At 37.8% G+C, this 9,959-nt stretch overlaps 1 long non-coding RNA gene across 3 annotated transcripts; it reads left to right on the top strand.

The window, feature by feature from the left end:
* The first annotated feature begins 3,097 nt into the window (after window positions 1–3,097).
* On the top strand, window positions 3,098–6,004 carry LOC110775128 (uncharacterized). 3 transcript variants are annotated; one of them, XR_008923700.1, is made up of 5 exons: window positions 3,098–3,470; window positions 3,683–3,761; window positions 4,683–4,799; window positions 5,082–5,243; window positions 5,335–6,004. It is a non-coding gene; the product is annotated as an uncharacterized lncRNA (long non-coding RNA). The 3 variants fall into 3 exon arrangements; XR_008923699.1 differs by having other exon boundaries at window positions 3,100–3,470; window positions 4,683–5,243; window positions 5,335–5,521; window positions 5,701–6,004; XR_008923698.1 differs by having other exon boundaries at window positions 4,683–5,243.
* Window positions 6,005–9,959: the final 3,955 nt, after the last annotated feature.

Raw genomic sequence — 9,959 nt, 5'->3', positions numbered from 1 at the left:
GCGCTCGCTGCGCGCGAGGCTGCGCGCTCTTGTGCGAGGCAGCGCGCGTTGTGGCGCAGCTCGCTTGCTGCCCACACGCGACTGCCTTGGCTCGCCCTACGCCCATGCCCATTCGTCCATTGGTCGTGGCACACGACACAAGGCAGGGCTGCTGCCTTGTGCTCGTGCACTACGCCCTTGCTCATTGCATTCGTGCCGCACGGGCGACGAGCTCCCTTGCTCGTCGTCGCATGCCCGCATTATACAACACCCCTTAAGGGTAACACGAAGCGTCCATTGCTTCGTGCGTGCAAGTTATATGAACAAATCGCATAAAAATTTAAAATTTATATTTAAAATTAATGACAAATTAATAAATAATATTAATTTCATAATTTTAGGGCGAAAAAATCGAAAATTTATTATCCAATTGATTTCCGATTGTTATGGATTCAAGTCTAGGTCATAAAAATTTAAAATTTATCGTAAATTTACAATTTTTATGGTGGTTTTTAATCATAGGTTTCTAATTAAATTACAATTAATTATGAAAATCAAATTAATTCTAAATTATTCTAATTTTCAACAAATTAATCATAATTAATAATTAGATTGCATAATTAACAAGACTAGGCATTCAAACTTGTTAAACATATGCAGTAGGTCAATCAAAAATTCAAGATTTATCAACAAGAATCGCAAATATCTAATTTAACATCTTAAATTTACGAAATTTTGCATTCGAAAAACTAAAACCTTCGAAAAGTCATAGTTAGGCTTCGAATTTGAGAATTCTGGGTTCGGCAGAAAAAAACTATTTTTTTCAAAATTTTAGAATGCCTTTTACATGCGGAATTGACACAAAAATCACTCAATTCGGATGAGTAACGAAGAAACTGCCGAAAAACTGCGTACGTATAATTAAATAAACGCAATTTGCAATTAATTAACAATTACGAAAATTAATCACCCCTTTTAATTCTTGCAAATTTGTAATATTTAACCATGTTCATGCAATTTAGATTATGAAAATAATAAGGGGCTCGTGATACCACTGTTAGGTTATGATACATATGACAATTCATAAATCATGCGGAAAAACCATAAACCCAGGAAAACATATTATTTACACATAATCATTTAGCATAGATTAGATGCATACTCTTTGTTGCGTGCCTTCCCTAGCTGCGCCCGAACCGAACAAGAACAAGTCTTTAGGACTCCAAGTGTCGTCCCTCCGTAGATAGTCCACAGCACGTCCGGATCCGCCTTAAGATTGACCAACTAGAATCGCCCTTAAGGTACTATTATTTTCGGCACTTTATAGGCAAATGTGTGACTGAATTTTTTCTCTCAAAAACTCACTTTGAATACTTTGAAACTTGTGTTATAAATTGTGAGCCCTAGCCTCATATTTATAGCGGTATGGAAAGGGAATCGAAATCCTATTCAGATACAAATTAATTAAACCTAGAATCCTACAAGAACTCTAATTTAATTAATTTATCAAATAGAATTAGGAATTTAATCATTAACCGAACTCTGCATGTTTTAGGAAACTTGCACGAACACAAACACTTGCACACACACGCACGGCAGCCACGATGGGCCCCATGCGTGCGCGCGAGCAGCAGCCCACTCAGCGCCCGCGCGCGCTGTGCGCGCTGTGCGCTGCGCGTGCTGTGCGCGCTGCGCGCTGCGCGCAGCCTGCTGGGCCTGGCCTTGCGCTGGGCCTGGCGTGGCTGTTTGTGCGGCGCGCTTGGCTTGCTGGGCGATGGCCTGGCTTCGTGCTGGGCCTCGTCCGGCAGGCCTCGTCCGATGCTTATTCGTACGATGCGCTTCCGATTAAATTTTCCGATTCCGGAATTCATTTCCGATACGAACAATATTTAATATTTCCGATTCCGGAATTAATTTCCGTTTCGAACAAATATTTAATATTTCCGTTTCCGGAATTATTTTCCGATTCCGGTAATATTTCCGATTCTGACAATATTTCCGTTTCCGGCAATATTTCCGATTCTGGCAATATTTCCATTTCCGATAATATTTTCCGACACGTACCATGTTTCTGTTTCCGGCAACATCTACGACTTGGATAATATTTATATTTCCGATACGATCCATATTTCCGTTTCCGGCAATATCATCGTTTCCGGAGTATTCATTCCTTGCCTGTGACGATCTTAGCTCCCACTGAAACCAAGATCCGTCGGTTCCGAATATTCATAGATGGAGTATTTAATGCTATTAAATACTTGATCCGTTTACGTACTATTTGTGTGACCCTACGGGTTCAGTCAAGAGTAAGCTGTGGATTAATATCATTAATTCCACTTGAACTGAAGCGGCCTCTAGCTAGGCATTCAGCTCACTTGATCTCACTGAATTATTAACTTGTTAATTAATACTGAACCGCATTTATTAGACTTATCATAGAATGCATACTTGGACCAAGGGCATTATTTCCTTCAGAAGACAAACCCAAATTGTGATCTGAAATCATCCTTGTCGGTTTGGAAACTTGCGTCCGTATACCTTTAACAATTAATTCATCATCTCCACCATAGACCAGGAAATCATCTTTGTGCCTTTTCAGGTATTTCAGAATATTCTTGGCAGCAGTCTAATGTGCCTCTCCTGGGTCTGACTGGTATCTGCTTGTAGCACTGAGTGCATACGCAACATCCGGGCATGTACATATGTAATACCTCGTATTTTTATAATAATTATAAATATATTTTACTATATTTATAAAGCATTTTACGATTTTTAGAATTTATTTCGCATTTAAATATTATGTAAATGTATTTTAATTAATTAGAATATTGATTATTTTAATTAATTATGAAACGAATTTAATTTTCGAGTCGGAAAATTTAATGGGTCGCAAGTAACTTTAAAGGTTTGAGTTTTTAAATAAAAGTCCAACTCGTTTTATTAAACGAGCCCAATCAAAATACTACACCAAAAAGAGCAATTAACAACACCTAATTGATAGCGCTTATGAAAAAACGCTGTCATTAATATGAATAACTCCTAATTAATAGCGCTTATGAAAAACATGCTGACGTTATTATCAAATAACATAACACTTCACTACTCCGTAAAAAAGAAGATCAATTGGAAAAAAAAAAAAAAACTAAACTCGGGTCTACCCACTTACCCACGAAATACTGCAGTTCCTTAAAAAATAAACTCCAATTCCCTCAATCCCAATTCCCATTTCCTTAAAAGATCAACTACAATTCCCTCATTCTCAATTCCCTAAATCCCAATTATACCAAATCCCAAATCTTAATCAATCTAAACATTTTTTAGCGAGCTCCCTTCAATTCGAAATTTGTCCAAGTTCCATTCAATCCAAAATTTGTTGAGGTCATTTGCGATTTGGTTTCTTCTCCGATAAACCTTTATCAACGGTTGTGATGAAATCTGTCTGGCGTACTTCTTCAAATTGTAAATCTGCTATGAATTATCAATTTTGATAAGTGAGTATGCATATCTTTTAAATTTTCAAGTTAATAGCTTTTTACAGGTTTATCAATTGCAATTTGCGAGGTTACATGTGTGAATTGTTGTTTTCTGGTTTCTTTCTATTGAATTTGATGTTTTCTCCCAATTTAGTGATTCTGACAAGTTTTATTCGACAATTTTGGCTGAAGATATGACTCGATCTACTGAACTTTTATCGATCTTTCAGGTTTTAAATGGATGGATTCCAAGAGGAATTTGAAGAATCTCAAGGATAAACAAAATATCCTCCTGCTTCCTTAATGCTGGTATAATTTGATTGTAATCTTGTTCAGTCGCGTTATTATTGATATTGAGAATTAGATTATGATTTTATATTCATCCTATGTTTGATTCAATATTTCATTGCTAGATAATATATTGCATTGCTGGGGATTTTGGGATGTATAATAACTAAACTTATAACCACTACTTGTTCCATGCACTTTTCTGGTGTTCTCCGCTTGAAGGTTTAGTGAAGTGTGAACTCGTATGTGCCACTTAGAGAGGTTGGGTGGTCTGGTGTTGGTGTAGCTTTAATATGCAACTACTTATTAACTAGTGTACCACCGTCCGATGCTTTGGAAGTTGCATCTAATGTTTAAAATTGAATCTTATGGTTGCTAATATATACTGACTATCCTGATGGTGTATCAACGTCTAACTTCTTCGAGTGATGTATGATTTTCACTAACAACTAGACTGCTAATCCAATAAATTTCAAAACCCCAACGTCTTTCCAATTCATCAAATGTTTTCCAAGTTCTAATTACCCAATACTTTTTCATCTTTATATGCAGAAACTTATTCGTATACTCGTTTCCGACATATAGTCCTTAAATTTTAGAGCTCTTTGCTTGTTGGTTGCTGCATATTCAGATGGGTATACAATCATTGCTAGTTCTTATAGAGCTTAAAAAATCCAGGACAAAAAGTGCATGTGTATATTGAGGTACTGAGGTAGTAACATATAAAGAATGTAGTCTAGACAGATCAAACTTGCTCCTCTTTGTTCATCAATACTCACAATTACCAGTAGTTCTTCTTTCTGATTACAAGTATTGTTCGTGTATACGTGCTCTATTATCTTCCCACCAAACTCTAGCATGCATCTCTCCAAATACTTGTTCTTTCTGATTAATTACAAGTATTAATTCGTGTAGATAACACGTACAAACACTGTAATGCAGATTATGGTAACTTAGGTAATAAAGAAAGAGGTACAGTTTAGCTATTCTGTTTACTATGGCGGGCGAGAAGTGTACGCTAAATCATCTACTACTCAGACTTCCACTCTATACCCTACAGTAAGTCCTGAATATATCCATTTTGTAATAACGACTGCTTTAGAATAATATTATGGGCCGATCTAGGATTTTAATAATAGATGAAGGATAAAGTTGTATACTCAAGTTCTATTATTCTATACTTATCTACTGTACTCTATATAATAATGTCATATTGTTATGTGTATTATTAGTTCCCTAGGAGTTACTTATAAAGAACTATCATATATATAGAATAACTAAAAGATTACCGGCTGATTTTTTTGTTTATTATGATAAAACCTGGTTTGCTTATTCGTATAGATGATCCAAGTGGTACTTCAAGGGGAAATTGGTGGTAATCCACAACCATCTCTATTATTGTACTTATTAAATCTAACATTACTGGTGTTGCTTTCAAACACTAACAGAGGAATTAGTATGAGGATTTTCGTCTTTTATCCACCGTGGTGTCAGTTCTTCCAGGTTGGATACTCGTTATCTCTTGCTTCCACTTGCTTTGGTTTTTATTGAGCTGAATGTAGGTTATGTTAACTGAATATTTTTGTTTGAACAGACAATGAAAGTTCATACCTGTAGCTGGATGATACATATGGGTTGGAAGTGGTGTCAAGGTAGGAAAGTTCAGGGCATATCGTGATCAGAATGCATTTTCTAAAAGTGAATTTCACCTGAGAAGATGACTAAGAAACAGAGATCTCAATGCACTCGTGGCTTTCACTATTCTCTAAGATGATGACCAGGTTTGCAGTTAGTAGATTATGTATGTGATAGTTCAACATTTGGGTAATCAGAAAGAAAATACCTCAATCCCATACTTGATCTCTCGACCAATTGTTTGCAGATAAAGAGATAAATGTAATAGGTTAATTTGTGTATTTTTTTAACTAATTATTAATTGACATTTTTTTTTATTTCATAGTGCTCTCGGCAAAATGGCATTGATTTTGGATTATATGGCACTGGCTTCATGAAAGGAGATTCTCAACCACAAGCATACCCATATTCATGAAGATGTGTAGTTCAAATAATGGTTTAATGATCAAGATCAGATTAATGAAACCAGGACTCATTGGATGTGTTTTGTTTTTCTTTTATGCTTATGTGTAGTCATTTTTTTTTCCAATTTGTGACAATGAATATTGTACATGGGTATGAGATGTTTATTTGATGTAATTGAGATATGAAATGACTTTTGTTATTTATACTGAATTGTTGTTAATGGATTTAGAATATTGTATATTGTAATATTATGATAATATATCTATTTTAATTTGCAATTGTTGGTATATTAATTGTTAAAAATTAAATCAATAAATAGTCTCGTATAAAATCGGTATGTTGTTGCTTCTTATACTAAAATAAATCAGTAAATTGGCGTTATCTCCCTTGCTTTGAGCATCTACAGCGCTTATATATTGAATGCTGTTAAATGAGGCAACATTAATAGCGCTTATTATAAGCGCTATAATTCTTTTAACAACGCTTGATAAGCGCTGTTATTCATTGAAAAAAGCGCTATTAAAAGGTTATTATGGTGTAGTGAAAGAATTTAATTCTAAACTCTAAGCTAGCCCAATCATTTAATTGCTAAGCCCAATATCAAATTCCTAAGCCTATCCCACTAGGGATTTGGGAGCCTATAAATAGGACTCTCCTCATTAAATGATTATTAAAGCCTTCCTCCATTTCTTGCCCCACACTCCTCTTTCCTTCTCTCCCGTGTGCCCGGCTCTCCTTCACCCGCAACGCACGAGCACTCGTCGTGTCTTGCTCGTGCTGCCGTGCCGTGCCTCTCGCACACCCCTTGTTCCTCTCGCCCTCGCAGCCCGCGCACTCCCCTTCCCCTTGTTGTGCGCTGCTGCGTGTGTTGCTGTTGCTGTGTGCGCTGCTGCCTCTCGCCCAGCCACACGCCACTCGTCTCTCTTGCTCGCGCCCAACCCACACCCGTCGTCCCTCGTGCCGCGCTGCTGTGCGCGCACCCCTGCTGCTGCCTCTCGTCCTCGTCCGCGCGCGCACACACGAGTAGTGTGTGTGTGTGTGGGTGTGTTTGTGAAGGAAATAATGCCCTTGGTCCAAGTATGCATTCTATGTTAAGTCTAATAAATGCGGTTCAGTATTAATTAACAAGTTAATAATTCAGTGAGATCAAGTGAGCTGAATGCCTAGCTAGAGGCCGCTTCAGTTCAAGTGGAATTAATGATATTAATCCACAGCTTACTCTTGACTGAACCCGTAGGGTCACACAAATAGTACGTAAACGGATCAAGTATTTAATGGCATTAGATACTCCATCTATGGATATTCGGAATCGACGGATCTTGGTTTCAGTGGGAGCTGAGATCGTCACAGGCAAGAAATGAATACTCCGGAAATGATGATATTGCCGGAAACGGAAATATGGATCGTATCGGAAATATAAATATTATCCAAGTCGTAGATGTTGCCGGAAACGGAAACATGGTACGTATCAGAAAATATTATCGGAAATGGAAATATTGCCAGAATCGGAAATATTGCCGGAAACGGAAATATTGTCAGAATCGGAAATATTATCGGAATCGGAAAATAATTCCGGAAACGGAAATATTAAATATTTGTTCGAAACGGAAATTAATTCCGGAATCGGAAATATTAAATATTGTTCGTATCGGAAATGAATTCCGGAATCGGGAATTTAATCGGAAGCGTATCGTACGAATTAGCATCGGACGAGGCCCGCTAGACGAAGGCCCAGCACGAAGCCAGGCCGTCGCCCAGCGAGCCAACGCACACCAGCGCACGCCAAAGCCTCGACCAGGCCCAGCGCAAGGCCAGGCCCAGCCAAGGCCTTGGGCGCCCGCGCGGAGCACAGCAGTGGGCCGAGCGCTGTGCGCCTAGCGTGGGCCGCAAGGCTTGCGCGGGTGTACGGTGCTCGTGCATTGCTTGTACGGGAATCCTGAAGCAATCAGAATTCGAAGTGTGATTAAATCCTAAAACTATTAGATAATGATTATTTAATTAGAGTCATAGTAGGGTTATAATTAAATAAATTAGTATCCTAATAGGATTCCAAAACCCTTTCCATAACTCTATAAATAGGTGCCTAGGGTCACATATTTTCATAGATTATTCAAGTATTCAAAGTGAGTTTTTGAGAGAAAATTCAGACACATTCCTTGACTAAAAGTGCCGAAAATCTTTAGTACCTTAAGGGCGATTCTAGTTGGTCAATCTTAAGGCGGATCCGGACGTGCTGTGGACTATCTACGGAGGGACGACACTTGGAGTCCTAAAGACTTGTTCTTGTTCGGTTCGGGCGCAGCTAGGGAAGGCACGCAACAAAGAGTATGCATCTAAACTATGCTATTTGATTATGTGTAAATAATATGTATTCCTGGCTAAATGGTTTTTCCGCATGATTTATGAATTGTCATATGTATCATATCCTAAGAATGGTATCACGAGCCTCTTATTATTTTCATAATCTAAATTGCATGAACATGGTTAAATATTACAAATTTGCAAGAATTAAAAGGGGTTATTAATTTTCGTAATTGTTAATTAATTGCAAATTGCGTTTATTTAATTATCCGTACGCAGTTTTTCGGCAGTTTCTTCGTTACTCATCCAAATCGAGTGATTTTTATGTCAATTCCGCATGTAAAAGGCATTCTAAAATTTTTGACAAAAATAGTGTTTTTCTGCCGAACCCAGAATTCTCAAATTCGAAGCCTAACTATGACTTTTCGATGGTTTTAGTTTTTCGAATGCAAAATTTCGTAAATTTAAGAAATTAAATTAAATATTTGCGATTCTTGTTGATAAATCTTGAATTTTTGATTGACCTACTGTATATGTTTAACAAGTTTGAATGCCTAGCCTTGTTAATTATGCAATCTAATTTGTAATTATGATTAATTTGTTGAAAATTAGAATAATTTAGAATTAATTTGATTTTCATAATTAATTATAATTTAATTAGAAACCTATGATTAAAAACCACCATAAAAATTGTAAATTTATGATAAATTTTAAATTTTTATGACCTAGGCTTGAATCCATGATAATCGGAAATCAATTGAATAATAAATTTTCGATTTTTCGCCCTAAAAATGTGAAATTAATATTAATTTATTAATTTGTCATTAATTTTTAAATATAAATTTTAAATTTTTATGCGATTCGTTCATATAACTTGCACGCACAAAGCAATGGACGCTTCGTGTTACCCTTAAGGGGTGTTGTATATTGCGGGCATGCGACGACGAGCAAGGGAGCTCGTCGCCCGTGCGGCACGAATGCAATGAGCAGGGGCATGGTGCACGAGCACAAGGCAGCAGCCCTGCCTTGTGTCGTGGGCCACGAGCTATGAATGAATGGGCATGGGCGAAGGCAAGGCATGGCAGTCGCGTGTGGGCAGCAAGCGAGCTGCGCCACAACGCGCACTGCCTCGCGCAAGCGCGCGCAGCCTCGCGCGCAGCGAGCGCAAGCTCGCGTGCCACGAGCGCTGCGCCCAGCGTTGATCGCACGCAATTGCTCGCGCACAGCGAGCGATGGCTCGCGTGCATCAAGCGCTGGAGCGCGCGCAGCAAGCGCTGGCGAGCGCGCACAGCGAGCGATGGCTCGCGTGCGTCGAGCGCTGACGCGCGCGCAGCAAGCACCACTTGTGCGATGGCTTGCGATGGAAGATGCAGCAGCTATGCGACGAGCGCATGGGCTGCGCGCACATGGCCAACGATGGCTGTGTGCGTGTGGCCCATGGGCGTGCGATGCGTAGAGTGTTTGCGTTGCGATTAGATCGTTTTGAATGTTTAATTTGAAATTTTCAGTTTACGTAATTTTAATTAATTTTAAAATTAATAATTTAAATTATTTTCTTGGATTTTAATTTTGAATATTGTAATTATAATAAATTCTATTTATTCTAATTATTTTACTAAAATTAAAATCATGAATTAATTTAAATACGACTGAAATTAAGTTAAACTTTTTGGATTCAATTATAAATTTATATGAGCTTTAAATTTTAATTAAATTTGTATGTTTCCGGTTAGACTAGAAATACATTTTTATGTTTAAAATTAGTAAAGCATATGAATTTATTGGTTTAAGTGGGAGCCCTTTTAGTCATAAACTCTTGATTAGGTCTACAAATCCTTAAGGTTAAAACAACTTGATTAGAATTAATAAGGACTGAAT

Source organism: Spinacia oleracea, chromosome 6, assembly GCF_020520425.1.
Source record: "Spinacia oleracea cultivar Varoflay chromosome 6, BTI_SOV_V1, whole genome shotgun sequence".
Classification (NCBI taxonomy): domain Eukaryota; kingdom Viridiplantae; phylum Streptophyta; class Magnoliopsida; order Caryophyllales; family Amaranthaceae; genus Spinacia; species Spinacia oleracea.
The sequence above is the reverse complement of the archived record's forward strand: the minus strand, read 5'-3'. Positions and strand labels throughout refer to the sequence as shown.